Here is a 6,000-nt window from a genome sequence, read left to right as displayed (position 1 = left end):
AGCATTTTCTCATGTGCGTGTTGGCCATGTCTATGTCTTCCTCTGTGAGATTTCTCTTCATGTCTTTTGCCCATTTCATGATTGGATTGTTTGTTTCTTTGCTGTTGAGTTTAATAAGTTCTTTATAGATCTTGGAAACTAGCCCTTTATCTGATACGTCATTTGCAAATATCTTCTCCCATTCTGTAGGTTGTCTTTTAGATTTGTTGACTGTATCCGTTGCTGTGCAAAAGCTTCTTATCTTGATGAAGTCCCAATAGTTCATTTTTGCTTTTGTTTCTTTTGCCTTTGTGGATGTATCCTGCAAGAAGTTACTGTGGCCGAGTTCAAAAAGGGTGTTGCCTGTGTTCTCCTCTAGGATTTTGATGGAATCTTGTCTCACATTTAGATCTTTCATCCATTTTGAGTTTATAGTATACCCTTATTTTGAGATACCAAAGTGGCTTTAATTGCTCTATTTTTTTTCCCCTTAGGTACAATCTTATGGTTTACTCATTTGATTCTGACATAAGACTAGGAATGGTCTACACCAACCAGATCAAGTATCAAATTTACAATCAGAGCATCACAAGAAACAAGTAATGAAAGTAATGACAAGTAATGATTTTGGAAAACCAACCTCAGAAAGCCATAGAGAAAGAAACAAAGAGCTAAAAATTCTGTCATTTTAAAAGTTGAATTTTTTTTTCTACTAAGAATCTTATAATGTGGTCCCTACAGATTCTATAATTTGACTTTTTCTTATAGATCTCTGTAGAAGTTAATGTGTACAATTATCAGTTTCAGTGGAAAAGGAGTTTAGGTGCTTTAATGGAAGGGGCTGTGTGTTAGCTTACTAGGGCTACCATAATAAAATACAACATAAATTTACTTTGCCTAGTTTAGGAAGCCAGAATCCAAAATCGAGGTGTTAGCAGGTGTGATTTCTTCTGAGGCCTATCTCCCTTATCCTGTGGATGGCTGCCTTCTCATTGTGTCCTTACATGTCTGTCCCTCAACTCTGAATGCACCTATCTGATGTCTTCTTCTCTATGAGTCCCAATCTTCTCTTGCAAATACACCAGCCATATTGGTTTAGGGCCCAACACAATTACCTTGTTATACTTACTTAGTCTCTTTAAATGTCCTCTCTCCAAATACAGTTGTAATCTGAGATACCAAGGCTTAGGGCTTAAAAATAGGAATGGGATGGGGCACAGGGCACAGTTCAGCCTATAGCAGAGTAGTAGTCTTCTCTCTCTCTCCCTCTCTCTCTCTCTCTCTTTCTTTGTCTTCTCTTTTTTTTTAATTATTAGGTCACACCTAGTCATCCAGTTCATATGTTGACTATGTTTCTGTGAAGGGGGAAGGATTTGTATACTACTTTAGACTTACAGATTTAATTTGTTTTACTTGTCAATTATCTTTACAGTGTGATGATTTAGTGAAAGATCAATTTATCAATACATTGTCAGAGAACCAAGTTTGTTCAAAGTACATACTCAAACATTGTAGGTAGTACAAATATATTGCTCTCTCTTCCTATACAATCTCTACTGGAATGTTTGATAAAATCAAGACCCTGATACAGTTTTTAAAAAGTATTTTAATGTTTTCATATGTCTATATATACCACACAGCTGCTCAAAACAAATACGTGCATTTATTTCCTGTTTTTATTTGGTATGAAGTATAATAAGAATATAAACCAAAAGAAAAATTATATTGCTTTACTTTTGGTAAATTGTATGTGTTTCATTCTGTTTATTTTGATTTAGGCTTTGAAATGGTTTGAGAAGTTGAAGAGACTCGATTTCAGATCTTGGCTTGACTGTTTACTAGCTCTATAGTTTTTAGTAAGGAACTTCATTTCTTCAAGCATCAGTGTGTTCATCTTTAAAAGAGGAGAAAATCATGTCAAACTTCTAGGAGTTATAAATGAATAAAAGTTGTGACTATACTGAAAAATGAATGAGTGTAGAAAATGTTAAGCACAGAAATTGCTGGAAATAAAAAAATTGCTATATTGATAAGGATTTTTTAAAAATTATTTTGTAAAATAATTTGACATGTACTACAGGAACTTATAAGAATGTTTGGTGACAAAATGAGTGAAAGAATAAAAGGCCTTTTACCCCTACTTTCCCAATAGAATTCCTGAAGCATTTTCTGTTCTCCAGGAAATATTGTCTTGATATGCTAAGTAGAGGAGCAATGTGTTTAAGAGTCATTAATCTCAATTAACTTTATTTTCCACCAGAAAGTTGTTCAAATGACCTTATCTATGCAAATTAGGCCTAATTACTCCCAGTAAAGGAGCTAAGTCCAATTATCTGATATCTTGGAGTTCCGCCAGTGTGTTTTGTCCCAAATATTTCAAACCTTCAGAAACTCATTTAGCATCTCTTTTAACAAAATGCCCCTTATGGTGCCCAGAATCTATAGAACTGGTGATATAACTTAATTTGTAGTGTACTGCATTTTGCCTTATCACCATATCTTAATCATGGTCTCACTTTAAGCTAACGTGGTATATTCAGAGGTCCTGTCAAAAGTAGTAACATAAGCTTAGCTTCAAAATGAACCTAATAGAAAGAAAAGCATGAATGTGAATTTTTATAAAAGAAAATAAAGTTTTAGAATTTTAAAACAAACATAATTAATGTTTCTATCATCTTTGCTGATCTCTAGCATTATTGCACCTAGGCCTGATCTAGGGACAAACACTGAGGTCTTTAAGTCTTCATGTGTACTGATTGTGTGTACTTTTTGATATTAGATGTATACCTTTTGTACATGCATGATTGTGAGTCTTTATGTTTGTGTAGGAGGTAGAAAATAAAAATTAAGGTTGTAGCTGCCAAAAATAGATATTCACGGTTTTACACCCAGATCTATTAGGTACCAATAGTATGAATTTTAACTAGTTGGGTTGTTTTCCATCTTTGTTCTTGGAATAATATGCCTACTATTCAGTTAGAATTAAGTGGGGGTAGTTCATGAAAGTGCTTAGCATAGTGTTTTATAAATGAAGCATTTGAGTAAGACAAGCCATTATTATTGCTGTGTTTGTTGACATTCTTCTCAGGGTCAGTAAGTACATAAATTTGTTCTGTGAAGCACATCATGAAGTGACATACTATTGCTGATTTATTTAGAATTCACCAAATACAAACACACAAAATACATCAACTTTCAGGATCATTTGATATTTTTAAGAACACAGATAAAACAAAACCAACAAAAATAAACACCTCTCAATTTTTGTAAGCGAAGATTTTGGCATTTCTTTTATGAAATGTTGACAATTGCTGTGTGTCTAAGCCAAAATATAATTTTGGATGAAAGGATTTTGGCCTCCTCAACATTTTTCTCCTAGACCTAAGGACTGCTCAGAAATTGTATAAGAGATGCCAAAATGCTTTATAATCAGCTTATATTTCACTGCCCTAAAAATAATACTGTCGCTGAGATTAATTACAATGAAATAGACTTCTGGAGAAGTTGTACTTTCTTGGATAAAACTGAAATTACAAAAACTCTTAAAAGCTTTTAAATCTCTGCCATTTATTTAGATTATCAGGTTATATTGTCCCTTGAGACAGTAAAATATTAAACTTTTTTTTTAATTCTTGTAACAAAATACATCCCATCATTACTTACTGTCATTTTATTGTTTATTTTGATTTAAAAAAAAAAACACATCCAGAAAAGATGGTTATGCCCTAATCTCTACAATCTTTGAATACATTAGCCTGGGGAAGAAATGTTGCTGATTTAATTATGGTTTTACTTAAAATAGTGAGATTATCTTGGTGGAGCCAATCTAATAACATGAGCTCTTAAAATCCCAGAGCTTTATCTGACTCAAAGCAGAGGGGTAAGGAGACAGATGGAGAAATGAGATAGAGTTGCAGAATATGAAAGACTTGACCCATTATTGGTTATTTCTGGGTTTGGAGATGGATGAAGGTAGACAGGAGCCAGGGATATGGATGGCATCTAGAAAGTGAGAATTGCCTTGAACCAATAGCCAAGAAATGGAAACCTCAGTCTTAAAACCATGAGAACTTGAATTAGAGCAACCACCTGCATGAGCTTGAAAGAAGGTTTTTTCCTCCAAGCCTCCAAAAGAAGCACCGTCCTCCTGACATCTTGGTTTCCACCTTGTGAAACCTGGAACAGAGAACCAGTTGAGTACTGTTGTGCCCAGAGCTCCCACACATTGAAGATAATTAAGGAATTTTGTTTTGAACTGCTGAACTTGTGGTAATTTGTATGGTGATAACAAAAGACTAATACACTCATTTAATATATTTTTCTGAAAAAATATTTTTTTCTGTATCCATGCTGTTGTTATTTATGAAGCCAGTTAGATTTGGGTAGGAAAAAAGTGACTTTCATTTCCACCTTATAACTCTCCTTTTGAAATTTACTTTCTGATACTCCTGCTTAAATTTGTTTTCTAAATTTAAAAAAAAAAGTCACATTTATTTTATTTATTTATTTATTTATTTATTTATTTATTTATTTATTATATTTAAAATATTTGGGGACAGCTAACTTTAAGAAATAGCATGGATCAAAGCCATAGGACAAACTTCTATTGTAATACATATGTTTCTTAGGAGCATTCAGCTATAATACTAGAATATGGAGCCCAACTGTGGCAGACAAACTCTATAACTTTCATCATCTGAATCTCCTAGTGTTCACATCTTCTAGGCAGTGGGAATTATGACTTACTTAGGACAAATAGAATAGGATAAAGACAATGGGATGTATGTAATTACATTACATATATAGTAATGTCTACCTTGCTAGGTGAGACTTTCTTTTGCTAATTTTAAGAAAGCACTCAGACCTGTCAATTAGGAATTTACTGCAGCCTTCAGCCAAGAACTCACAAAATACTAAATACTTCTAGCAATCATGAGCTTAAAAGCAGGCCATTCCCCAGTCAGACCTTAATGAGATCATATTTTCAGCTAATACCTACATTATAGTTTCACAAAATCTAAGCAAAGTACATAACTAAGATGTCCTCAAAGTCCTGACCAAAAGGAACTGTGAGATAATAAACATGTGCTGCTAAGTTTGTGGCAATATTGTTACACAACAAAGATAAATACAATATTCTTATTTAGATTGGTAGTAATGTTAAATGATGCCTGCTGCTCCTACTCTAAAGAAATGAAAAGATGAGGACCAATAAAAATACTTATTAAGCAAATAAATACTTCCATCATGAATTTCCAAAATAATAGAAGTGATAATTATTTTTCCAGTTATAATTATTTTTTTTAAAGATTTTATTTGTTTAATTTAAGAGAGAGAGAAGGAGGTCACAGAAGGACAGTGAGAAGAAGAAACAGATTTCTCTCTGGGCAGGGAGCCCAATGTGGGACTCAGTCCCAGGACACTGTGATCATGATCTGACCCGAAGGCAGACACTTAACTGACTAAGCCACTCAGGTGTCCCTCAGATATAGTTACATGTGGGGTATTTTTTACATTTTTAGCAGCTGGTATGAATGATATACTTGCTCAGTATATAGTTTTCTTCAGATATGTTTTAAGCCCCAGTAAGTTGTGAGTCTTCAGGGCTGATTTAGTAGGTTAGATAAAAACTAGGGTGTGGGGTAATAAAGAAATCAGAAGAGGTAGGGCCAAAGACTGAAAGAAGAAAAAGAAAAATCCAGAGTCATGAAGTAGAGGACTTTGGGAAAAAAAATATGATAGATTTTAAATGAAATGATAGGCATTTTCTCTCACTCCAAAAATCTTCAAAAATAATGATATACTAGATAGGATTTGAAATATTTTGCAAGCCAAATCATTGGAGATGCTAATTTTATATCAAAGATATCTTAGGGTTTATTGCAATCAATCCACAAAGTCATTGCATTTTATTTTTTTGGTTAATATGATAATCAATAACTAATTACTTATTTAAAATGTGGCATCCTAGTAGACTAGAATGATATTTAGAGTAAAAAGACCAGATGTTGAGAGATATCT

This window comes from Canis lupus, chromosome 21 (assembly GCF_011100685.1).
Source record: "Canis lupus familiaris isolate Mischka breed German Shepherd chromosome 21, alternate assembly UU_Cfam_GSD_1.0, whole genome shotgun sequence".
Classification (NCBI taxonomy): Eukaryota; Metazoa; Chordata; class Mammalia; order Carnivora; family Canidae; genus Canis; species Canis lupus.
This window is presented reverse-complemented; position numbering follows the sequence as displayed.